This window comes from Neolamprologus brichardi, chromosome 17, assembly GCF_056152115.1.
Source record: "Neolamprologus brichardi isolate AB-2024 chromosome 17, ASM5615211v1, whole genome shotgun sequence".
In the NCBI taxonomy this organism is placed as follows: Eukaryota; Metazoa; Chordata; class Actinopteri; order Cichliformes; family Cichlidae; genus Neolamprologus; species Neolamprologus brichardi.
Genome location: NC_142120.1, coordinates 15,531,211 through 15,557,744, shown reverse-complemented (window position 1 = coordinate 15,557,744; position 26,534 = coordinate 15,531,211). Strand labels below are relative to the sequence as shown.

The window sequence follows — 26,534 nt, the reverse complement described above, 5'->3', positions numbered from 1 at the left end:
TTCAATCCCCAGCTCTGTCTGCGCTTTAAGGGTCTTGAAAAGTGCTATATTAATGCAATCCATTATTATTATTTTATTACCAATGTTAAAATAGACAAAAAAGGGAAGTTACCAAATGTAACGGCGAAATAAGAGTGTTTGCTTTCATTTTTGCCACTCATATTGTGTCTTCTCGGTGAAGAGATGATGTAATTAAACTTTTGCCTTCATTAAGACTCTCAGTATCTGTGACTGAAGTCAAACTCATTAATGATAATCCTAAAGGCTGGCAATAAAGGAAGGCTTAAAATGAGGACCTAACTAAAGCAGAGTAGACGCGCAAAATCATCTCAACTTTACTTTGATCATTTTGATATAGCAGTCTTTATACAGATATAGAAAACTTCTAGAGCTGTCTGACAAAAGTAACAACGTCATAAAAAGCAGTTTTTACTAAATCAGATTAAAGCTCACAGTTAACCTGTAAAGTAAAGGTATTATTAAAAGCTCAGATGTATAAGCATCTTAGCAAGTTATACCAGGAGATGGAAACACATCAGTAATTGACATGAAGATCTGCATCCTTTGACAGGTCGAGTTGATCGTTTGTTTTCGTGAGCCGTCAGATGGTGCACTGCTCTGAATTGTGAGGTGGCATTATCACCTTTCCTTTTCTTATGGATAGTCCTGTGTACTCTCTGCTAAGGGAGATAAGAAAGGAAGCATTCAAGCTCCTTTTTTTTCTCAGCAGTCAGACTTCAGCCACATCTTATTATGGCTGTGACTTAGACAGTTTTCTGTCTTTTAACACAGTAACCATCACAAGAGAGAGATCTGACCATGATTAGGGTTGACCACAGACCTGGTTGTGCATTAGTATGAATATAGCTCACTGCAGGTCACAAAAAATAATAAAATGTGCCTACATAGAGAAATGCACATAGAAGGAAATGCATGCACATTAAATGAAATGAGGACAGGTGGATACCAAGCTACATTTGATATCCACAGAGATTAAACCCTTCATATCACATTTTCACTTATCACAGCATCACCTCAGAATACCCCGTCCTGAAATTGCTGTTTTATGTCCAGTGACATCTGCATCTTCACAAGACTCCCCTTAAGAGGGCATTTTCTAGCAAAAACATGTTCACACTGCTACGAACTGTCGGAAGTGCTTTGGAGAAATCTCATCGAAAGCATAAGCAATAAAACAAGCCTCCCAGTGTTTCCATTTTTAAATACTCAGAAGGGAAGGTCTATAATGCAGTTTCCTAGTACTTGGTGTCCCCTGACTGAAACTGCCAGGGTCCTCCTTCAAGTGTGGGCTCTTGCTTTCCTGCAACATCAGCATTATGTTAGAGAGGAATGAGCGGCAGCTTCTATAAGTCTAAGCGCGGTCATAGATCTCAGTGGACATCTACTCTGGCTCTTCATTATCTGCTCTCAGCTAACATCCCAGTTGGGGGCGATGTGTCTGGATAAAAAGTCTTTATTATGTAACTGTCTGAAAAGCTGCCTGTCAGCTTGTTTACACGCTAATGCATCAGTCTCCCAGTGCTTTTTCATCTCTTTAGAATAGAGAGTCATATGCTTCCAGCATACATTATAGATCGATAGGCATGCCCATCTGGTGAATGTTTTCCTCTGGTTGATTAAGAAATCCAAGTAACAAGGATCTTACTGTATCCTGACTAATGCAGACATCAATCATATTATCAGTAGGTGGATGTTTTTGCACCTACATGTTGAGCCAAATCATTCAGCTTGAAAGACAGTGGAGCATTGACTGTGCTGCCGTCAATTGCTGTGGGTGCTGCCTGGATGAGTGCAAAGCCCAGACCAAACAAGGAGAAAGATTAGTGGATCTGTTTAACCTCAGGGCAAAAGGATACGGTATTAGACCGTGGAGTTTGCTTAGCTATTTGCACTGCCGTTTGCCTTGCCGTGTGCTCTCCCTCTATAATATGTCTCGACAGTGCAACTCGGAGCTAACGGCACTAATTAGATAAACCACTGAAGGATTTTTTTTTTTCCATTTCCATTACTTGCACGTGGGATTTTGGAATCAGTGCCTGTCTTGCTTTGGCGTAATGTGTGCCAATCACCCAGTTATATATGTGATCTGTAGTTAATTTAATTAAGCATTTAGTCAAGAACTGCAACTTATCTTAATATTGTGCTACTGCTCATGATGATAATGTGTTCTTTGTCTATAGAGATGTATTAAAGATATGTTTTGTCTCAGCTCAAATATGAAGTAATAACTAAAATGGATATAAGATTAAATGAACTCAAGAACTGGAGAAGCAAGCGAAATGAACAGGATTTTAATAAGGATGTGCTCAGGTTAAATTTGGTTTGAAAGTATGAAGGACTGTTGTAGAAACGAATTATTAAAAATTGTGATGCGTTCAAGACGCATGATCACACTCGTCGTGACACTCTAGCTTATTATCACCCATCAGTTTATGACAGACTAAGTGTTTTTCATTGTTACCATCTTGGTGTTTTCAGACCAGTGTGAAGAGTGAGAGGTGGATCTGACTAAGAAACTGAGCATCCCTGCACACTTGTATACTCGTTGTGACTTCTTAGTCACACAACAGGCCAGGTGTAAAGCACACACTGCTTTATCCTTCATTTTTGTCTTCAGTGAGGACCACAATTTACAAACAGTCATGTTGTGGTCAATAAGACTTGAAACTAACAATCACAAACTGATCAGGACATGTTTTTTTTACTGTTCCCCCCCCCCCCATAGACTTCAATACATGTGCAGGTCCTTTTTCAGATTTAAAGCACTACTTTTTGGGCTTCAGGGATTTTTCCATTATTATTACAAGTCAATTACTGTATTGTGAAGTGTTTCCCACGATGTAACAAAGTTTCTATCAAAAAAAAAGAAGAAGAATAAATACGTAAATATAAATACATGACTATGCTGGTGTCTTAATAGGCACCGCATCCTTTAACCCACAATATATATATAAATATCCATCCATCCATCTTCATCCGCTTTATCCGAGGCCGGGTCGCAGGGGCAGCAGCCTAAGCAGAGAGGCCCAGACCTCCCTCTCCCCAGCCACCTTCTCTAGCTTATCCGGGGGAACACCAAGGCGTTCCCAGGACAGCCGAGAGATATAATCTCTCCAGCGTGTCCTGGGTCTGACCCAGGGCCTCCTCCCGGTGGGACATGCCCGGAACACCTCACCCAGGAGGCGCCCAGGAGGCATCCTTGTCAGATGCCCGAACCACCTCAGCTGGCTCCTTTCGATGTGGAGCAGCAGCGGCTCTACTCACCCTATCTCTAAGGGAGAGGTCAGCCACCCTTCGGAGGAAGCTCATTTCTGCCGCTTGTATCCGCGATCTCGGATATATAACAATATATATATACATGTGCAGCTTTGGCACATGTATATATATATTGTGCAGACATCCAAGTAATAAAAAATATTCAACAAAATATGATATAAACTTTAGCACACTGACACAAATACAGGAAGAACATTTAAGGGGAAAAAAAAGAATTCTTTCATGAAGGTGGGAGTAACAATCTGGAAAATTTTAAGAGCTCAGAATAGGATCAGTGTGAGACAAGAAGCCATTTTTTTTTCCATGGGAGCGATATTTCAGAGGTATCATAACATGTTCAAACTGTTGTCAAAACAAGCTTGAGTGCATCTAGGAGAAACTGTCCTAGCAAAGATAACATCTTTACCTGAATTTCCATTTTCTCTTCCACTTAATGCCTCTGCTTCATGATTGCACAAGCTAACTGTGTGGGCCAGTGCAACCACCAGTCTATTTTGCAGACATAGTGACACTTGTGTATATGGTAGCAAATAAGTAACCGAAAATACAATGAAATTGTAGAGGTTAAAACACATGTTTTGACGTTTAATTGTTAACTGTATAGTCCTGCACAGTACAAATTTTTGTCGTAATTCTTAAATAAGCAAGCAGCCTTCACAGGTTTCTACTGTTGCAAATCGGGTATTCCAGCTTGTCTTTTTTCTTGGAGTTTAGATCCATATTTTTTTGCTTTCCTAGCTACTTTACAAGGTAATACCTGCAGCTCTTGCTGATGGTATCTCTTTGGTCATGTTGCCCAGTGTTGTTTAACCTTAAGAAATTCTGGTTCTCTAGATCTCTGACTGTGTCGTCTCCATCACTTGGTGTTTGCACTACTCTTCACTGGAACCCGATAGGAATTGAGGTTTGTGCTTAAAGGCTGAACTGGTACCATCACATTTTGAGACATCAAAACATTGAGCGCCACATCATTGGACAAACTAGTCACTTTGAGTCCACTCAGAAACTCCATCTAACTGTCACGGTGATTCAAAGTCAAGACAAAAGCGTGTCACTACATTTTCACGGCACTTTAAAACTGACATTAACCGAAGGGTGAAAAAATACCTCAGACAACTGGTAGAAATAATCACATTTCTATGCATTCTTAGCACAAATTATAGTGTTTTTCATGTTGTAATGATGATCTACTGCATGTGCAGGTACTGATATTCTATTAAGGAATTTAAGAGCTACCTGCACTTGGAACTGCTGCTGATTTTAAAAAGACCAGACAGAGAAGAGTCTTTGATGTTGCTGCCAATAACCTCCCAATAAGAGGTTGGATTTCTCTTTCCTTCCAGGTGTTACGCTTCTTTTCTGAGTTAAAAAACAAAAAAACAAAAACAAAAAAGTACTTGTTAACTGTGTTAGGTTTTCACTGAGTGAAAAGAAAGAGCAAGTGTAGCAAATAACAACAATTTGCTCGTTTTAGCTCTCAGGCTGCGAGCAAAAGGGAAAGATTAGATCAAAATCTGCAGATGGAAAAGTCTGCCTGAGATTAGTTTGTGAGCACCGCCTATGGTTTAAACACTATTGTACAGAGATTTAAGATGACAGTTAAAAAACAGAAACATTAAATATTTAGGTTTATTCAACTTCATTTACTCAACATAAATGATAAGCAATCGAAATTAGTCTTTGCTCCTTTGATTAAAAAAAATATCCTAAAGGTTTGTAATAAACAGAAATCCATTCTATCAGCTTTTACAAATCTTTGCAATTGAAAAATGTGCCTTTACACCATTCATCTTCTTTTCAGTTGAATCCACTTCCTTTTACAAAAGGATGAAAAACTTAAAAGTTCAGGGTGAGCTTTTATAGGGACCGGAGCAAGAGTTATTCAACTACAGAGAGAATAAGATTTGAATAAACAGGAGGTGGAGATCACATCCAAAGAGATAAGATGAAACTTCACTTTGCTTTTATTTAAAAATAATCTGCAAGGTAACTGAATAAAGCCTGTATACAGTGTCACTGGGGTTTTAATCGTGTATCCCTAGACCTGAGATATTTGACTGCAGCACATGATACAGGATCAAAGGTGTGCATGTTCGTGTGCAGGGTCATTTAGATTATATATTCCCTTTAAAGAAGTCTAGAATCTGGGAATATTTTTTTAAAAAGCAGGGTTTAAGCACATATAGCAGACAGCAAAATTATGTTAATGGCTTGTGCATGTGGATTAAATTTTTCATTGCTTTTGTAAAATATTTGACGTCCTTTTTCATCCTTTTGCTGGTTTAAGAAAGCTGAAAGGTACATTTATACTACTCTTCAAGACCATAATCCATTTGGTGGATTACGAGTAACAATTTTAAAGAAGTATTACCTTCATGTGGTATCAGCAGCTTTTCAAATCAAGCCTTTAAATCCCTTATCATACATTTATATTAGGTGTTGCGGATATTTTTTTTTCGTGCTTTTCCAAATCAGCATTCAATGACAGCTGATAGAACTTTTGCTAATACACAGTGAATCATCAAGGGTCACTATCTCTCACAGAGCAAAACCGAGGCTATAGTGAAAGCTAAACAGAAACACATGGGAATGCCAATAACCTACCTCTCACACTCTGAAGTAGTATTGATGTAGTTCTCTGCCAGCATTTATGCCATGCATACTTGCATACTAAAAATATGATTCTTCACTCGGTTTCTTGAACCAATTTTCTCTGCTGAATTGACTGAATGGGACTGTAACATCAACTGAATAACAACTACCCCACATGTGGTTTAAACCCTCTTCTTGAGGGCCACTTGAGGCTGGCTCCAGGCTGCTTATTACTAGGTATCAGCATTTGTGCTATACTCCTCCCTAACCATCCTTACCAGCACTTGCTGATAATGTCACAATTCGCTATTCCCCATGGAGCCGCTTTAATGGGGAATAGCGTGGAATGAAGGACATGGACAAAAGGCATATGACATCTTACTCAAGTGGTAACCTGTGAAACGCAAGATCACAGTAATTCATTGTGAGCCATAAAGCACTCCTAAATTATTTCTACATGTAGGTACCTGTACACCCACAGCATTAGGGCAAGAGAGGAGAGGGAAGGACCTCAGAGTTCAAAAATAAAAAAAATACAGAAATGAGTTAAAATTTAAAGATAAAGTAGATGAAGTTGAAAAAAAATCTTGGAAGACCAAAATACTTCCTAGTGAGATTGGTGGTTCATTAAATGTAGCATAAAATCATATTATTATTATTACTGCACAGTGTAACTAACATATAACTTCTGGCAGATGTAGTTGATCCCACTGATTCATGCAAATCTGTGCCCCACATGCAGCTTTACTATAAGGTGCAAACTGTGTCAATGCATTTAATGCGCTAAAGTTTTAGCCAACAACAGGTAAGCGAATAACAGAACTAGAATTTTTCACTATATTAAGTGTATATCTGCAAATGAATTGCACATCATTAGTGGTGTAATGATGTGCAATTTTATTTCCCATCCAGTGAACCCAGTATAATCCTCTGGTCAGAAGAACTATACTAAATTGAGCACATCTGTGAGTGCAATGTTAAGCTGTGCAGAAAATACTGTATTTTCTTCTAGTGAATGGAAAGGTGTCTACCTAACGAAACACATCCCACTTACTGAAAGACAAAATGACAAACAGTTCAGCTTTACATTATCTTGAATGGAGTCTACACGTTTTGATAATATTGCCTGATAAAATATGTGCCTCAGTGTGACAATAGGGTCACTGCAGAGAAGAACAATTCCTCTTTTTGCAGAGAGAAATTGAACATATCATCGCGGAAATTTAAGAATGAATCAAAACTTGATAAAATGTTTGTATTTTAGAAAATATTAGTATATAACTTTTTCACAGGCTGTGAATCATCTCCTAAATCCCTCTGCAAATCATCTTGCAATCCCCTGGGAGGTACCATCCTGCGGTCTGCTCTAGATTAATACTCAGGGATTTCTTTGGAATTGATTATTTAACTTTCTTTAGTATTACGTTTTATCTCCATCCAGCAGAATGGCTTTGCGCTGTCATAGAGGGCTTTGCCAGTGAACTGAAATCCTCAGTGCAGGTGTGGAAAGCAGAGTGGTGAAGGGGCTCCTTCACTTCTGGACTCCGCTGATAACCTTAACATTTGACCACGTATTGTGTGCAGGCAGCTGGTTTTATGAAAGCTTGTGGCGATGCTTTCCTCCAAACAGATTCGCGTTTTTGTTCTCGCACGACTTTGAGTTTTGAAAAGAAGAGCAAACTCTTGAAAGGGAAATAGATGGCGCACAGCTTCAATTGCTGCACAGACCTGATTAATGAGCATTTCTTATCAGCGATCTGCTTATTTTGTTGCTAGGACGGAGGAAGCTTCAGACAAATTGAACCGCTCATTGTAAATGGTCAGTGAAGTGAATTTCTAAAGAGATGCATTTTGCATACCTCCAAGGCGGGGGAGTTTGAAATTAATATTTTAAATACTCAGCAGTTTATATTTCTAAGATTCAAGTTATAACAACAAAGTTCTGGCACTCAAATGGCTTTATAATGAATTAGTCAAGCTTGGAAATGAAAACTTCCCCTGTCAGCTGGATGGCGGTCAAACCTGTTTGCACCGCTTCTATGTGAAGAAAAAGATGAAGTGCTTGCATGCTGATTTTGTAACTAGGTTATTGGTCACTCACCCCTTCTTCCTTTTGCTTACTCACCCCGTCTCTCTTCTTCCATTTCCTCCTCAACTTCTCAGCCATGCGTTTGTTACTAATTACTGGATGACATTTATTTTTTTAAGAAAGCTATTTTTAACCCAAATAATGTGTTGGTAGAGTTTTTCTCTATTAAAAAAAAAGAACAAGATCTTGCTTTTACTGGATACAAACACAACCACTTGACCACTTCTATACTACTAAGCAAGCCCCTCCGCCCACCCCCACTCCGTCTGTCACCAATTTCTATCTTCACACTGGAGCCATTTTCCAGAGCGATTTCAGGGGATAATAGCACTCACAAATCATCCGCTGGGCACCAGAGCCCATAAAACTGATGTGCCTTCACTTCAAAACAATGGAGGGGCCTTATGATGTCATAACTTTAGTAAGTGACAGCCTGGACAGGTGTTTTTTTTGGCCCCAGAATGGGCAAAGTGTCAATGACAGCCCAGAAAGGAAAACTTAATCAGCTGCCATATTGAGAGATAGAAAACCTTTCAAATAAGAAGCCATGAAGAATTCTCTGTCATGTTCTCCATACTAAACAAACTGACAGCTTTCACCTTAAAAAACAGCCTTTTTCTTAAAGACTGAAGACTAAACACAGATCTACATGAGAGTTTTGTACTAATAAGAGTTCCTTGGGTTTTGCTTGAAAGTAATAAATTATTCATATGGTCAGGTTAAAGGACACTATAAATCTCTGGAGTTTTTTAGAAATGTAATTGAGTCGGTCAAATATCAGTGGAACTGACACCCTGATTTAAACACATATTGGAGATTAAATTCAAAATGAATTAACTTCATTTTTCACAGGGAAAAATCAGCATTATCCGCATGACACGTTGCCTACTTTAATTAACTTCCGCTGCACTTGTTGACATTCTTTGTAAAGGGTGTATGAGTTAAGCACACCCCCAGTGTGGAAAGATTCAAAAGTCACTTACATGCTAAAAAGAATTATGAATGACTGAGGAGCATGGCCTGATTGAAAATTGATCGAGTTAGCCGTGTTACACCTGGTCTCGTAGCATTTCACATCCTTCATGCACAGTGAGTTTGATGCGTTTTTTCAATGAGTAGCTCCGTGGCAGCACAACCTTTTCATACTTGTGTTTCTCTGTAGGGAAAAATTGTTTGGATGAAACCATGTTGCCTCCACAGATCTAAGCCATTACTTCAAAGAGACAGGGTGGGGATGATCTTTGCATGACGGATGCAGCTTTCCTAGCTGTGGGTGCTGCAGAACGAGCAGCGCCTCATATCTGGGTTTCAAGTTCCATTGCCCTGCAACTGCTACAAACAAAAAAAAACTAACTGAAAGTAACTCCTCCTTTTCCAAGATGGATACTTGGTGTTGTTATTATCATAAAATGAGGACCAAAAATAAGCTAATTATCCCCATACCTATAAACTATTAGATTCCAGGGTGTTTAAATTGCCAATTTAGAAATGCTCTGATTTGCGCTGACTGCACATCACTAAATGTTCTACTTGCATTTAAATGTACTATACTAGTGCTTATTAAACACATTAAAAATACAGTCTGAGTTTATAAAACAATAGGAAATGTACATATAGTCACCAGCGAACTACAAAACTGCCATTTTTTTTCATGATTGGATTCTAAATTTTACTCCACTGTTTAAAACAGGCTTTTAATTTACATGTGCTGCCAAATGTGGGTGATTTGCATGCAAAAAGTCCATCAGTTTACAATGGGAGCATGTAATGCAGGTCAGTTTCTGTACAGTTTATGTGCCCTAAACACCTCACGTTCAGGGTATTAAACACAAGATGCCAAAGGTGAGCCCCGAGGAGCAGAGCTCAAATAAATCACTGCAGCCATTGCTAAATAATCGAATGGAAGCGTGCCTGCTTTAACAAAGCCGTATGAGGTGAGAGCATTTCTTTTTATCATTGTGTGCAATTTCCACTGCAGTGTTTCCCACAGAGTGAGAATTTACATGGGATTGTGCGTAGCACAGCAACCACCAAATTTCTCACCCCTAAATTCCTGACATTCAAGCAATCAGTAGTTGGGAGAAGTGCTTACCCACACCAAGTGTGACTTAATACACCCACACACACACACACTCACACAAATAAATGACACTTTTTTTTTTTTATTTGTGAGAGAGGATCTTTTTTTCTTTGTCATTTGGGTACATTTGCAAGCTGCATGTAGAGTGTGCTTAGAAACTGCTGTTGTGAAATAACAGTTTTCTCAGCAATGGCAATTTGTTTTCCTTACTTGCAAAGCTGTATTTATCTAACAAGTGTTGCAGCTGCATTTTTTCCCGTCACCCCTGAGTTAGTCTGACAAAACTAATCAATTCAGATTTTTACACAGGCAGTGTAGCGTTTTTTCTTTTCTTTTCTATCATAACTAAAGTCCTTTTACCTCTGTTTTAAGTGAATCTGCAGTGATTGTGTGCTGGGCTCTGACTCAACATCACATTACTGTGCTCATGTAGACACAAAACACTGAGGCTGCTCTGCTAATGTGCCAATAAATTAGAAACTTTACATTCAAAATTTACAATTTCTTCACCGCACTTGCTTAATCCACCTTAAGGTCACTCTGCTTGTTGCTTGTCGAGTTCTACAACCAAATTGAACATTCATTTCAGTGATGTTTGAGAAACCCTTGGTTTAAAAATACACTGTAGACAGGATAAAATCCAAAAATCTGACTTTAACAGCAATACATATTATGTTTGGTTAAATAGTATTGTATCTGGCAGCCAAACCCGGTTTAGTTTTACTTAAAAGCATCACAGTGGGGCTTTACATTAGGATGGCCCTGAGGACAAACATTTCAAATGGGCCTAATATAGTTTGAAGGTACTTAAATGGATTATACATCAGGCTACAGGAACATGGGTGGGCATAACAGACAGAGTATTGTTGGTGATGGAGGGAAGGCATGCATGGCTGCTCTGCAGGCTCCAGACAGAGTCTGACAGGAGAAACATGGGAATGGCAAACATAGGAAACTCCTTGTGCCTGCCTATGTACATCAGCCGGGGTCACTGGCACACCAATCTTCAGATGTAAATGCAGCTAAGCACAGAAGAAGACAGACAGATGCACACACCTTTCTACTAACAGAGCGCATCGCTGCCTGTCAGACCGGATCGAGGGGGTCAAGGGAGGTCACAGTAGCAAAGCCAGAGCAGTCAGACAGCTCGTCAATGCTGCTGACAACCAGATGGATGAGCTAATACTTAAGGGAGCTGCAGTTCCACTTTCCCATTTATTAACACAATGTACTACTCCAGTTGGACATGCCCCAAAAAGCTACAAGTTTTCAGCTATTTACTGCAAGTTAAAGTTATGTTAACAGCTCATTCAAATATCCCCTGGTGAGTAAATTTGAATTTCTGTTTTCTCATATCCATAATCTGTTGGCAAAATATCTCATCTCCCAGTTCTCAGTCAAAGCCCCAAATCTATATGTGCTGTTTACTGAGCTTGGTTGGCTCAATCTGGCACATTCATTTGTCACCGCTGTGTGTCTTGGAGCAGAATCTGATCCCAGAGTCAACATTAACATGGCTTTTCTGGGGCAGCAGCTTCATTATTGAGTCCCGGCATGGTGAACCGCACCATTACTGCTCTGGAGATATAGAGGCCAAACACGGAGAGCAGAGGAGAGATGGAAAGACGAGAGAAGCCGGGATATCGGATAAGCAGAATTATAAAGTAGGGAGAGGGGAATGAGGGAGTGTGAGTGAAGGATGCTAGCGTGAGGATGGAAGGAGAAAAGAAGTGACCAAATAAATCACTGGCCAACAGGTAATTGGACGAGCTGCACTCCTCTGTTGCATCACTGCGAAAAGTGACACCACGGTTTGAAATTAAGTCCGAGGGATTTAGTTCCTTCTGGTATAATTCCAGGAATGGCTGCCATAATGAATCTTTTGGGGAGTAGGAATTATTATCCTAATTTAACTCATATTATGGCACAGCTCTCCAGTGAGTAGAGGCCCCCAACTGAGAGGTTAAAAACATTTGAAATTACCCCTGTATGACCACAACAGGACTGTCCTTGGAAGCTGAGCACTTTCAATGTTTGTCAGGTGAGCAGTTTTTATCACGTGCAAAGTGCGTCTTTGCAGTTGAGAATTAGAATATACAAAGTTAAGTGGTTTCAAGGACAAGAAGATTGAGTCAGACTCAGTATCAACATTTGCACTTCTGAACAGAAGTTGTTTAAGGGCATAATTATGCAGAACACGCACTCACATTCTCACAGAAGTGTAATTTAAAGATAGAATCGCTCTGATACAAGGTTTGGTGTTCACTTATCTACCAAAATAAATGTATTTCTCAATAAGGAGGTTTGTTTGAAAACATAAAACAGTACTGCTGAGGTGCTGTGCTGAGCTGAGACAGAATGTCAAGGTCAGATCAGTTATCTATTATGTAGATGATAATAATCAAAGCATAAACATGCATATCCAGGTTTGAATGCAAGTGGTAACAATGGGACATTACAGGAAGCATGAAAGCAGAGGGGATGACCCATCACAAGAATCCTCAGTAGTTCTCCCATTCTTGACGTTGATGTGCTTGCAATGTTAAATATCACCAAAACAACCTATGTTTTCTGTTGTGTTGATAAGAATCAAGACACTTAGGCCTTTATTGTAACTCACTTATTTGACCTTTTATTCATACTGTACCTAATTCAATATTACCTAGATCTAATTTAAAACTGACTATATGTTAATAATTCTAATTAGGCACCTGGAGAATGGTGCTTTCTTCAAATCAATGCTATGGCCGTCTGTGCTTTTAGCAAAGTGGATGACCTTTCCTGTACTTCCCCCACCAATAAACCACTAATCTCATTAGGATTTTAGAAGACCGCAACAAGTCCTCAGTCCCCCAATGCAAAGTCGAACAGTCGGCACTAATCACCGGAGACATGTGTCGGCCCACAAAATAAAAAAAAGTTAATATTACTTTGAAGACTGAAAAGCCGTCTTGCATAAAAAAAGACGTATGAAAAAAAGTTTAAAGTACTTCTGAGTATTGAGGCTCGCAGTTTTAAGAGTCATCTGGAAACTGGGAACATTTTTGATCAAATAAAATCTGAACATCAAATGAGAAAGGTGAAAGAACAGAAAAGAAAACGTTTTACAGGTACAGAGATAAAGAGACCCGGGGACATTTCTTTGTAGATATTCGTTATTCCCAGTCAAATAAAAACTTAAAACCCATATTTTTCAGCTTATTAAAAGCAATCAACTTTTACTGATACAAGTTGGTTTTACAACTGAATTACTTGAAAGAAATTCTCTAAGATAATGAAAAACATGAAAACTTTTCTATTACTGCATGCTTTATTGGATTTGGATACTCTGTGTATTTTGCCCTTATTTATAAAAATAAAAAAGTTAATATGTCCCAAACTGAAGTGGAAAAGGTTTTTACCTAAAACATTCCAAGCATTGAGTTTGAGCTTTTACTACAAAGCTTGATTTTATTCAATGAAAAAACAAGAAGCAGACACCACTGTTACTCATGTCCCATCTTCTATGCTAACTGCTTTCAATTATTAGGTGACTGGGGAATGAGACCTCTCCATTTTAGCCATGTTGGAGAGTATTGATTGGACAAGGAAACTGTGTAAAATTGTAGAGAAGTGGGATGACCTTGTCTCTTGTATTTCTCTCCTGATCGACAGACAAAGTAGAGACAGCTGCGGAGATGTACCTGCATAGCAATGCTCTCCTTCATTTTGTTCAGCAGTGCAGTGTGATTAACACAGTGAATGCATTAACACCATCTTTAACTTTTGCAAAATACGTGAATTTGAATACAAAAAAAGAAACAAAGACTTAATTGGAGGTAAAGGACCCCAACTGACCAGCATTTCCAATAACATCTTCAAGCCCAAACATTTCCCAACTTCCTAATATGGCCAAGCTAATAATGTTAGTGATGAATGATGACTCACAGATGATTGGACAAATTAAAGGATGAACCACTAATGCAGGATGAGTCATCCAAAAAACATGCTTTTAGAGACATCCAGTGGCTCAATTTTGCACTTCACTGCAGTTATGTAACAAACCACACCCATTGGTGAGTGGCAAGTTTATTGACATGACCTACTTCACTGCAGCCAATTAAGAAAAAAAAAAGCGCTACAGGTCAAAACTATGAACGCTTTTTAGAAAAAGGTAGGAATTTGCATAGTATAATATTATTAAAAGTGCTAGCCAAACAATTAGCGTGGATGGCAACGAAGGATAATAACTTGGAAAATCCATTTCGTGTGACCCTAAGTTGTTTTATGATGAGGCATTTCTTTTTTTCTGCTATGACTGGTTTGTTTGTGAGAGGGTTGTCAAAAAGGGCCATCAGAGAGTGTGAACATAGGGGCGACGGGTGCCTCACACAGTGAATCTATCCTACAGTCTGTTTGTGTTCCTCTGACACAGCGTAGTCTCTGGACTCTGTCAGCAGCCCTGTTCCTGTCAAGTCAAATAACAGCATTTCAGATGGGCTTCTCACTCTGACATAGTGAGCCCACTGAATAATATGCCAGAGAGGTTAAAAAAGTGGTTGGAAAATGTGCTGAACTTCACCATACATCCACTGAAGAATGCAAACAAGAAACCCCCCAAAATTCCACAACACACAAGCACGCACGAGCTCGGAAAACCCAAGAAGTGCCCACTTTCCTCCTTGCTGGCATTTCTTCCAAATGTCAAATCGTTCACCTGGAACGAGTTACACAGACCTTCAGGGATCCTCTTTGAGAATGTCAAACTAAACCACGAATCTGTACAAAGCTTTGGATAAAGTACAACGTCCACTGACTTCTTATAGCCAAGCCTGAGGGGAAGTGAACCATCCAGGTCTCGGTCACACAGTCACACTGCACTTCATAAATGTACATATAATCTTAGCCTGTGCTTTGTCTTTTAAATAAACCAAGCATGTTTATCCTGTGAAAATATCACATGCACCTAATTTCCGTGTTTGTGTATATTGAAATAAAAGTGAAAGTGTCCATACTCCAGTTTCCCTGGAGGCACCTCAAAAACAGAAATCTTTTCTGAGAAGAAAAAAAGTCAACATCTGCCAAATGTCAACAAACTCTGTGGTATTTACTACCATTATCTGGGCTTCATCTCACGTTTTCGTTTAAAAAGACAGTGTTGACAGAGTCAATAAATTGAACCGACTGACCACATAAAGGGGAACTACAGTTTGCAAAGCCTCCGGGCATTAAAAGAAACACAGGAAGAACCAGGTTACACCTCAGGCAATAAACAAGTCTTCACTTGCCAAATCAGAGGAATAAAACAAGAGGTGACACCGGATGCAATAACATTAACAGACTACTTTTATGACTGGACTTAATAATATTGACCTGGTTAAACGATGCTCCCTTCTTGTGCCAGCCACTACGCTAGCCTCTTTTCCAGTGTGGAGAGAAGAATGTTTACCTTTTGATTTGATCCACAGTATCCAGGGCCACGGCCATGTTCATCTGCTGTGTGTGTACACAGTATTGCGTCTCGTGTGGCAGCTCTAATTCAGCTTTGATTTCACACATGGTCTTTTTCTCACAGGGAATTTGAAGACAGAATGTAATTGTTTCATACTCTTTCTGACAATTTGTAAACTGTCTGGAAACTAAATCTATTATTTTTTTTCTATAGACACTGAATTGTAACACTTCAAATCCCTTAAGCTATTTCAACTAATGCTTTCTAAAATTAGTGATTTTCAAAGCTCTGAATGCAATATGTCTGGCTTTCGAAGTAAATTTTCTTTCATTGTAGACAGATATATTTAATTGTGAAATAAGATCTATGTGTGTATGTATGCTGTATGTGGTTTCTATTTTTGTTAGGGATTTAAAATGAACAGACCTGTTAGTTACATTCCTAAAAAAAAAGCCCAGTTTATCGATAGAGTTTGTAGATCCAAAATGCAATAAGGAATATTCAAAGAGAAGACTGCTCATTGCTTTTTGTGTCATTACTGATTGCAATTCAAAGTACCCCACTGGAGTGTTTTAGGTTTGTTGTTTTAATTACAATAAAGAGCCATTCTGAGTTTAAATACCTACCTTAAAAAAATTGAATTTGATTCTAAAAAAGCAACTTTGTAGCAACAGTTACATTTTAGTTTTTAGCTAAATTTTTAGTCGCAGTGTTGTTACAAAACATTCTCAAAACTCCAATAAGAAAATATATGATCACATTTTAGAATTGCAAACTGAAATGAAGCTTATAGTCGTGCATGCTAATGCTAGCTAGACATGCTTACAACATCAATGTTCACAGGTATAACAACTGCTGTGTTGTTTTCCATTATAATAAGCCAATTAGCAAATTTTATTAAAACTATCACAACATCATGACAAACAGCGATGCTGAACATCATTATGTCTTCTAACGGTTACCCAGACATGAATACCTATCCAATTTCATGGCAGTCTACCCACTAACCATTCAACTTGCACCAAAGTGGTCAAGAAGCTAACAGATGGCATAATCTGTCTGTAGTAAGAACAAGAGAATGGCAGGGAAGAAATGATTGTGATTCATTATTGACGTTGAGTACATGGCGTCTCCAACTGATGATCATTCCTGTTTATCAGCTTCAGGCAGGCCAGTAATTAGGACAGCAATTCCTCCAGGAAGACAGTTTGACTTTTATTGCCTAGTCAAATAGAAATCAACCGCCAGCAGCTCATTGACACGCACTTAGCATGAATTAATGCTCAGCTACTTCTAATGGATCACACATACTGTTATATAATCTGCTGTATAAATCTACAAAACTCCCAATGGTATAATGAAGGTTATGTGCATCTGTATCTTCTGTTTGGTCATTTTACATCTTTCAAACACTAGGAGCATCGCTCCTCTGCCTCATGTGCCTAAATGATTTGAACCTGCATTTATATCTGCTGCGAATTTTCCTTCCTATGACCAAACCTTCAAAGGCAAAACAAAGAGCTTTCTTAGACTGTAAGCTCAGCTTTTGTCCCATGAAATACCAAGCACTCCTCCTGTTGGCTAATTGCTTGTTAGTGCTCCTCGCCAACAAGAAGAAAAAGTCACGCAGGGCTACTTCAAAAACATCTGCAGCAGCGCAGTGAGATATTAAGGCGCCCTGTCATGTTGGCGCCATTTACAAGAACTTGTGACACCAGCTGAAGCTGTTCCCCCTGCTGCTAAAGTTGCACTGCAAAAAGAAAAAAAAGAGAGAAAGCAATCTAAATTCACTCCTACCTTCTTTCTTTGTTTTTGTCCACATCACAGCGCTCTCTTGGTAATGCCATTTTGTGAATAGGCCCTAATTGTGTGTAAAAGCATATGCTATAGGTCAGAGGGAAAGCTAGATTCCACCTTTTTAGTCTAATGTGTCTTACAATCTCCAATCATAGAGGAATTTGGCCTGTGGGCAATTAGAATAACGCCTCCCTGCCAAGGTCAGATGCGAGCAGACAAGAATACCGAATCTGAATGTTTTATGGAGGAAATGACAATGGCTGAGCCAGATAATAAAGCTGGTTGGAATTATCTGGTACTGAGGCTCAGAGTAATTAAGAGCAAAGAATGGCTGCCTTGCATTATTGCTGGGTGAGTGGCAAGACTGGAGAACACCTGAGGCTTTTGGAAGTGCACCACATTCAAAGGAATCTCCAGAGGTTTAGAGGGTAGTACTTACAACTGCTGCTGTCGCATTTCAACTGCTGTTCAGGAATGCAACACAGACCAATGCTGCTAGGGTAAAAGGACTAACATTATGAAGATGCACCACCGGGACATTTTGCATCCAGTTTGATTTAAGATAAGATGTTGATAATGTTAATTTTTGAAAAAAGAGTAAGGACATTTTACATTTTTGACATGTTTGAAAAATCATGCCAGTGTACTTTACTATTTAGTCCTCTAAAGTGTGGCCGTATCTTATTTCTATTTTCTGCCCAAAATTCCACCTGAAGAGTTTTTTTGTTGTATATAGTATACAACAAAGTATATATTAGTATATTTCATCAGGAGAGTGATTTATTATTTCCATATGGCTCCAGTTAATGTGTCATGGTATCAGTTATAACATAGTAAAATACATAACAAAATAAGCTAAAAAAAATTATATTATAACTGAACTCTATTGAAATCTATCGTGAAATTGAACATCTTTCACTTTTTTGGTTTTGCTACCCAAGAGTAAAAACGGGCAGCTATTTTCATTTTAAAAAGTTGTGTACACAAACTTCAGTCGAAAGAGTTAAAAGAAAATGTCCAACAATAGAAGAGTAAAATAACTGAATGAACTAAATTGTTTTCACATGCCATGTCCACGAACATGTGCTTTACAAAACAAGGGTCGGGCTCATAGTGGGTGAGGTATTCTAGACAGAGATGTCCATGCTTTCCTCTTACCAGCCACCAGCTAAAGCACTTCTAAGAGGGATGCCGAGGTCTTCCCACGTTAGCTGAGAGTCCTAAGCCCTTTCTTACGACAGATATGTGCTGTGGCGTCCTGCACCAATTTGTCAGGGAGTTTCTCCACTCGTTAACAAAACCATGAGGTGCTTGAAGTTTTCCAGTCCAGGAAGCAATTCAACCTTTCACAGCTTAGCTCTGTGGCTTCGGGTTTGAAAACGGTAAAACAAAAGTGGATATAATAAAATTTAGAAGGAAAAAAGTTCTTTATTGAAAAAAGAAAATAGAACCTGAAGTTCAAAAAGGGAAAAAAAGAACATAATGATGAGTCAGCTAAATTAAAGGCCAAGCTAAAATGATCTGTCCTTAGTATTCTTAAGAAATGGCCATAAAAACAAAATTCCCAGAGACTAGGCATTGAGCTGGTAAGTTGGATGCCAGCTACAGAGGATCCGTGAGATGTATTATTTAAAAGTCTAAAAAGTATATCTGACATGTCAAGCCAATAAGACACTTCAAATCAATTTTAGACTAAAAGAAAAACCATGCAGCGCCTTTGAAATACAATCTTAAAGTATAATCCAGCTCTTTTGAAAAATCAGGTTGTAGACATTGCTGTTTGATCTTGATCAGGCCTTGAGCTGCAACTTCCTAAGGAACTAGATAAACCACACCAGACAGCATTGCAATAGTAATGTAAAAAGAACTCTATGCAGTCCTACGAAAAACTTACTAAACCCAATGATTCAATATATTGTAGAAAAACCTTTAGCAGCAATGCATTTGTTTTCTTTTAGCAGTCTCTCTGGAATTGTCCCAATCTTTACAGTGTTGTTTCAGTTCATTGATGCTTGCAGGCATTCATTCTTGCACAGCTCTCTCTAGGTCCCACCACAGTATTTCAAAAAAGACTGGCTTTTGAATGAGCCATCACAGCACCTTGATTCTTTTTTTTTACAGTAATTATTTTATAGATTTTCTGGTATGCTTGAGATTATGATCCTGTTGCATGACCCATTTTCAGCCAGTCTTTAGATGTGGGACAGAAAGCCTCACTTTCAACTCTAGAATACTTAGAATAATTTAATATACGGAGGTGATCATTGTTGACTCATTGGCTGCAAGGTTTCCAGGTCCTGTAGCTAAAAAGCAAGCCAAAACCATTACCCCTCCACCACCATGCCCGGCAGTATGAGGTGTTTGTGCTGATTCACTGTCGGTTATGGATAAATATCTCCACTTTTGTCTCATCTCTCGAAAGAAGTTTGTCCAAGAAGTCTTACACTTTTTTTTTCAGATCAAACTTTGCAAGCCAAAACACCTGGTTGCCAATTCCCCTCTTGATTTCTATCGATGCAGTAAGGGTGTACTTAGTTTTTTGTGCACTTAGACTGTACATGTAGATGTCTGGAAGAGCATGAAGCTTAATAGTCCCTGTTATTACATCAACAAATGTAAATGTGTATGTGTGTAGCAATATTATGTATAAATAATTATCTGTCAAAATTCATTAAATGTTATAAAGTGTTAAAAAGTTTCTGGTTTGTCAGACACATTCTGAATCGCGACATATAAGAGAACAGACTACATCATAGAGAACTGCTGAACCAATTTCGTAGCATAGATTTTATAAGCAATTACAGTGAGGCTGGATCCATTTGAATGTTGATGAAATACACTGACCAACTGCTGTACGTAGAGCTTAGTCCATTGATTCCAAGTCTTTTGTTACAAATGCAATTACACTGGTTTGTTTCGTCTAACTCTCTCTGTCTGCTTGATAATGACCTTAAGGAGGAATCTCCCTCCTCTCATGCTGTCCAATCAATGCCACTTCGTGCAGTGGTTTAGAGCCACTTCATATTGCAAAGCTCTGCAGTCGCTCATCATCTGAGAAGCAGTCCAACTAAATGGTACATTGGTCATTTGCTACACTGGCCGAATCAGCTTCAACGTATGAAAATCTGCACGCTCTGACTGAGGATATATGCATATTTAGGCTTATGAAACGACGTTTATATATGTATGAGTCAATGACATCCTCATCCGTCACTCTTTTCATTCGCATAACCTCATATCCCTGCATATATATCTGTACTTGTATACAACATGCTCACTGTTATGTAAAACCCCTTCATCTCTTTTCATCTCTTTCAGAAAAATTCCACAGATCAGTTGAGCCCATTCTTTTGCTTCTGCTCAATTGCTTCCTTCAACACCCAGCCGATGCTACACGGACTTTCCGGCTCATCCACATGGAGCAAAAATAACATTCTAACTGCATAAAAATAAAATAAATAAGTGTGTAATGACAACAAAAAGACAGTGATTAGAGCAGGAGCTCAGTGCAAATAGAGGACCCTACTGCGGCTGAAAGCGTGATAATTAGACATTCCTTTCTGTGTGTGCCAGATACACAGATTCACTAATGTGCACTGTGCAGCCTCTCTACAACTGAGAAGCTTATGTCCATGCAAAGAGGCACCCCACTGGCTAAATTTAACTATTTACAAAAGCAACCTTGTCTGTTACACTGTTTCCAACACTGCCAAAAGCACAGATTTAGCAATATGTGTGCAATGTGCCTTCACTGAAGGTAGCAGGGTTGGCATGAGCCTCCTCCTTCAATCGCTTCGCTCTCCGTCCTTCGTGTGAATGTGACCGAGAAAGACTGATTCATTCCATTTCATTTGAGTGTACGTGCATGCATGTCTCACTGTTATGAAGCACCGTTTTGGTTAAAATTGTCATGATTTCAACGTGAAAGACATCAAACAAGAATGAGAGCTTTCATTAGCGTGTTTTGTACACATGACGAATAAAGATCACTTTTAAACACAAAAGCAAAGCAAAGGGTGATGATTCTTAAATCCCAGAAATACACTTAATCTATTAAATAGTTGTCACTTTACTCTCATCTGCATCAACAACATAGACACCAATACGCAATATTCATGCAGAACTGCAGGGTGATACATAAATCAATGCATGTCATCATTTACTACATCAGTCAAGCTCATGGACACCAAATGCTGGCACTCTGTCATCTGCATATTTCATGGAATAGCAGTAGAGTTAAAGAAAAGGGTTTAAATTAAGGCAAGCTACACATCTGATCTTAGTAGACCTCAGCGAGCTTCATGAAATTATAAATAACTTTTTTTTAAAAAAATCTAATAGATCAAAAATGAATAACTCACAGTTCATGTAAACCTCACCTATCAGCATCATGGTATCAGACATGGTCTTAAGTGGAAATGGACAGCAACTAGTTGCTGAAAGTTACAACGAATACTTGCTTAGAGAAAAATTTTCGTTGCTACAGAACGGAAGGAACAAAGGGACACAATAAAAGCCTTGGGAACTTAAAAAGTGGTTGGAGTTGTGAAAAAGACGTGGGTAGCACAGTGAAACAGTCGCACTTAATACAGCTACAACAGTTACTTTACCAAGTGTACACAAATATCACCTTTTATAATGCTATTATGTAATAAATATGACTCGATCCAGGTTTGGATTTGATTTTCAGTGATTATTAGTCTTTTGCATTTGTGTTTTTAGAGGTCCTGTGAATCTGTTGAGTGATTTTTCTACACCTAATGGAATTTATTTTTTGCCTTTAGTGGCTTTTCCCCCATAAAAACATAATAAGTAGACAACAACTTTATCTGCACATTCACATACAGCAATATTAAACATTTTCAGTAAAATAAATCATGTTTTTGTCTCAAGCACAAACCTGTTGACGTTTCTGATATTGGTTTCCTTTTGACTTCATCATGTTTTAAGAGTTTTGCCAAATGAACACTATTCGTCACACTGAAAACTGGGCTAGTTCCCCTGTAGTGCAATTCCAAAGATGAAAACGGGGCGAAACGGATTCCACACCAAATGGAAATCCTTTTTTTCTGGCAAGAAACTAAATCAAATGTTACATTAATTAATAATGATTTTACAAGAACAAAACCAGTATCGTGTTAGGTACTAAGGCAACACCACGTCTTTTTTGTTTACTCGTCAGCTCTTTAAACAAAGCCAGTTACAGTCAGGAATGAAAACGTAATCAAGGTCAAGCCACAGCAGTTAACTGTACAACACAATGCTAAAAATATCAGATATCAGCACAGATGTTGGTGAACTGCATCAGACTAAATATTTACAAAATAAGAAATGAATACGCACAAGCAAAATGTACTTAGCCTTATTGTAAAGTCCTTAAAATCAAGGAAAGAGGAACACAGAGACCATATGTTTCCTCTTCTCTCAGTCAGAATTAGCCGCCAGTCTTGGCGAAACCTGATTTTCTCCCCACTGTAACAACTGAGAACCCCCACCCTCCCACCTGCCCCAATTCCAAGAAAACCTCTTCTCCCTCTTCTCTGGCTGTAACTTTTCAGTGAAGTTAAATGACCCCAAACTACAACCTCCAATCATCGCAGCGAACCACAGGGCTCGTCCAACTGCGATGATTAATCTAGCCGAACGATACAGTAGGAGTAGAGTGCGTTTTGTTGTTGTTGTTTGTTAGTTTTTGTTGGGGTTTTTTTTTTTTGGTCTCCTTTCCAGTCACACGACTGTGACTGCGGTTAATTTTGCTGTCGTGCAGATTAGAAAAATACAATAGATTTTGTAGCCAAACGCTGTTTGATATAAACGAATAAAAAAATCTAAATACTTGAAACAAAAAAGAACAGAAACAGGTTTACCTTTGAGCCCCCCGTTCGATTTAGTGCCAAAAGCCTCTCTATCTGTCGTTAAATATGACTGGAAGATCCAATCTAGAAGTAAAACATCTCAACTATAAGACCCGTGGTTATAAAATCCGACAGAAACCCGCAGTCTCAAATCTGTTCTGTTGCGTTGCGCTTTTACGCACCTCTGGTGCGGCTTCGACGCCAAATCGTCTCTTAATCTCATTGTTAAAGGTGGCGGTAGATCTCAGTGCAGATATGAAAAAAAAAATGCTTTTTTTTATTGCGATGGCTGTTGAAAACACGGGGAATGTGAACATGTGGCGAAAAAGCTTGCTGAAATCAAGAATGGTTTTATCGAATTAATTAGACGAGAGAAAACCGCTTTTGGGCAATTATAGACTTTCACAGATCTGTATCTCTGGTGCCACATTAACGACCATACATAAGCTTTCAGCACGTTGGAATTGTCAAAAGGCGAGTTTTCTCACCATTGGGAATTATTTGCGTCCTACTGCAGAAATTAGACCAGCAATTTTATCCAGACTTGAATGAAACGATGCGGAGCGCTTTTATCCAAGTCACATTGGAGTCCTTTAAGCACACATTTCGTTCGAGTTCGAGTAAGTCAATTGGCTCTTCCTTTTAGAAACGATCCAAAAACAGATTGTTGGAATTAGTAATGTCCGGAGAAATGAGGCTTTAACGTTTTGAATACTTGATAAAAAAAAAATGCGCGCAATGGACGCGTGATCGTATAATACTGACAAAATTAATAAGGTATAGCGGTCCATGACTCTGAAATTGTTTCCGCTTCTGGGGTTGTCAAAAAAAGTATATCAGAACCACAAAGTTCCCCTTGCTCGATCTAAGATGCGCAAAGACACCGATGTTGGCACAGGGAGCTGTTGAAATGTCTTTGTGTTCATTGCGCATAGCTTCCAAAGCAGTAGATATTAGACGGGCTCTTTCTAGTTCGATTATAAGGTGTAAAAATATTTTTCAATAGTCACCGAGGATCGGGATGTTTTCTCTGAGCTGAATTACGTGAAACGGGAGTTATGTACTTTTGCCACTCCATGAAACCAAAACAGCGCTGAAATGTTTGAAATCAGAATAAACCCCACTCGGAGTAGCACCGTGACAATCGAGTTTCCACATATTGAATGTATATGCAGTTGTTCATGTGGCTGTGTGAGCAATCTGGCGGATATAGATAGATAGTCCCATACTAAAAAGAAAGAAAGAAAGAAAAAAAGTCCAAGGTTCAACTCCTGACCACAACTAGTTCCTCCTTTCGGACTGTCCTTGAGTAAGACAGCTTAATAAACCCCTTTTACTGAAAGAACAAGCACTTCTTGTCTGACAGTATCCGATAAAATATCGAATCCTTTGGTTCCTCTCAGAAATCACAGACTATTGATCATAAAGGGGCCAATATTCAGTCAGCAGCTTACCTGCTTTTATGCTGTCACGCTGGTGGCTTCTTTTTGGTCCGCTTCATCGCATCGCTGTTGCATGTCTGAGGACATGCTTCTGAAGACGGGCTTTGGAGACAAAACGCGCTGCACAGGAGAAAGTGGAGAGGGGGTGGGGGTGCGTGAGCAAGACGGCGAGAGAAAGGGAGAGAGAGCCGTAAGAAGTAGGCTGGCTTCTCTTTGACGGTAACGACAGTCGTTATTTGCCTTTCAGATTCAGGGAAACCAGCCTGAGTTTAGTGCAGCAACACGTGATTTAAAACAGAAATCACCCGCAGCTTGAAAGAGTGCTGTTCGTCGGTACACTAATTAAACCCCATGCCAGGAGAATCACACACACTTGCCACGGATTTTCCGCGGTAAATCAGCTCATTTAGCCCGTTAGTATATTTTATATTGGATCTTTGAATTATATTTTAATTGGCTGGGGTGTACTTCGGTCTTAATCATTGTCATTTTGATTGAAAAGACAGAATTTTGCTTGTGGCTTTTCTCTTTTAAATAGTTCTTCCCATTTAAAAAAAAAAAAAAGCCTGAGTGAGAGCTTCGCGTAGACTTTTGGATTCAGCACCAAGGAGAGCGAACATAAACGATAATAAATTAAAAAAAAAAGCAAAGCTTGCTCACCTTTTACGTCTGCAAAATCCAATCTTTTAATCGACGTGGATTTTAGTGTAATTTTAATTAAGAAACAATCTTTAATTATTCAAGTACTTTTTGAAAAGAAATCTAAATTCAAACAAAAGAAGAACTGAATGGCTCTCAGACCTGCATCATGTATTTCTGTCTATGCATACGTGTCTTTGCAGGAAACCTGTTGATTATCTAAACACGTGGCCAACAGGACCTGCTTTGTGTCAAGTTGTATACATTGTATGGACTTAGTTTCCCCCCTTCTCTTTCTGAAGACGGCTCTCACAGCGGAATGACTCCTTTTATCATAACTGACTGGCGCTTATCAGATTTATCCGCTTAGCACTTGTTTGAAAGCTGAATTTCTGCCTGATTTATTACAACATTACATTTTCTGAACTGGACTGCTATTAAAGTCTTGGAGTGATTTGACATTATTCAGTATTTCTCAAAAAAAAAATCTGCCACACAGCCAAGATTTTTGGAAAAACACACAGAGGATGAGAATGTTTTACTGACATCTACTGGGGAAGTAGTTTTTAAAGTTACTCTGGTTCTGTGTATTTATGTGTTTGCCTATTAACAGGTCATCTGCCCACAGGAAGTAAAGCTGAAGTCAGTTTCATAGACCTAAACCAACCAGCACCCTTCCCAAGATCGCCCAACATGCAGGTAACACAGGTAAGTCTTTCTTCTTCTTCCTCTATGCTGAATTTGATCAAATCACCATGAAGATTTTTTAGTGTTTTCTGATCCAGAGACAAAGAGACTACACACAGAGTCTCTTTGTCCTACCTGCCAATTAATTAAAATGTATCAAGTGGTACTAGTTTAGGTTTGGAAAACATACTGCATTTGAATTATTTAACAATGTGGCTCATGTAGCAACTGAAAAAAAATGCTAAAATGCAGAGAGGTTGCATATAAAGTGGGAAGGCTCTGCAGAGAAATGAAAAAACTAAGTAAGAGACAGAAGAGAGGCTGTTGTCATCTAGTGACAGATATCAGACATGGTTTTGCACGGCTATGAGAGAATAATACATCAGTGACTCATGTAAATGCTCCAGGTACGTGATAAATCCTTAAATCCCATCTGATTGCATGTGCCAAAAACAAGTAGGGTGACAACAAAAACATCCACCACATGCGTTAATTATTCCTATTCGCATTGCTTCTGACACGCACGACTCACCGTATATGCACATACGCTGCTCATTACTCATGTGAGTGCATGTGTGTGTTAGTGCTGCGAGCAGTCACCTAAATGGCCACAGATGCGTCACGT

General features: G+C 38.9%; 1 protein-coding gene across 1 annotated transcript in view; it reads right to left on the bottom strand.

Moving 5' to 3' along the window:
* The window catches only part of chrm2a (cholinergic receptor, muscarinic 2a), an 83,819-nt gene extending 59,088 nt beyond the window's left edge, over positions 1-24,731 (bottom strand). The window contains exon 1 of the mRNA XM_006780846.3: positions 24,596-24,731. The gene's annotated coding sequence lies outside the window, so the exon portion shown is untranslated. The remainder of the gene's footprint in view (positions 1-24,595) is intronic.
* Between the last annotated feature and the right edge of the window lie 1,803 nt (positions 24,732-26,534).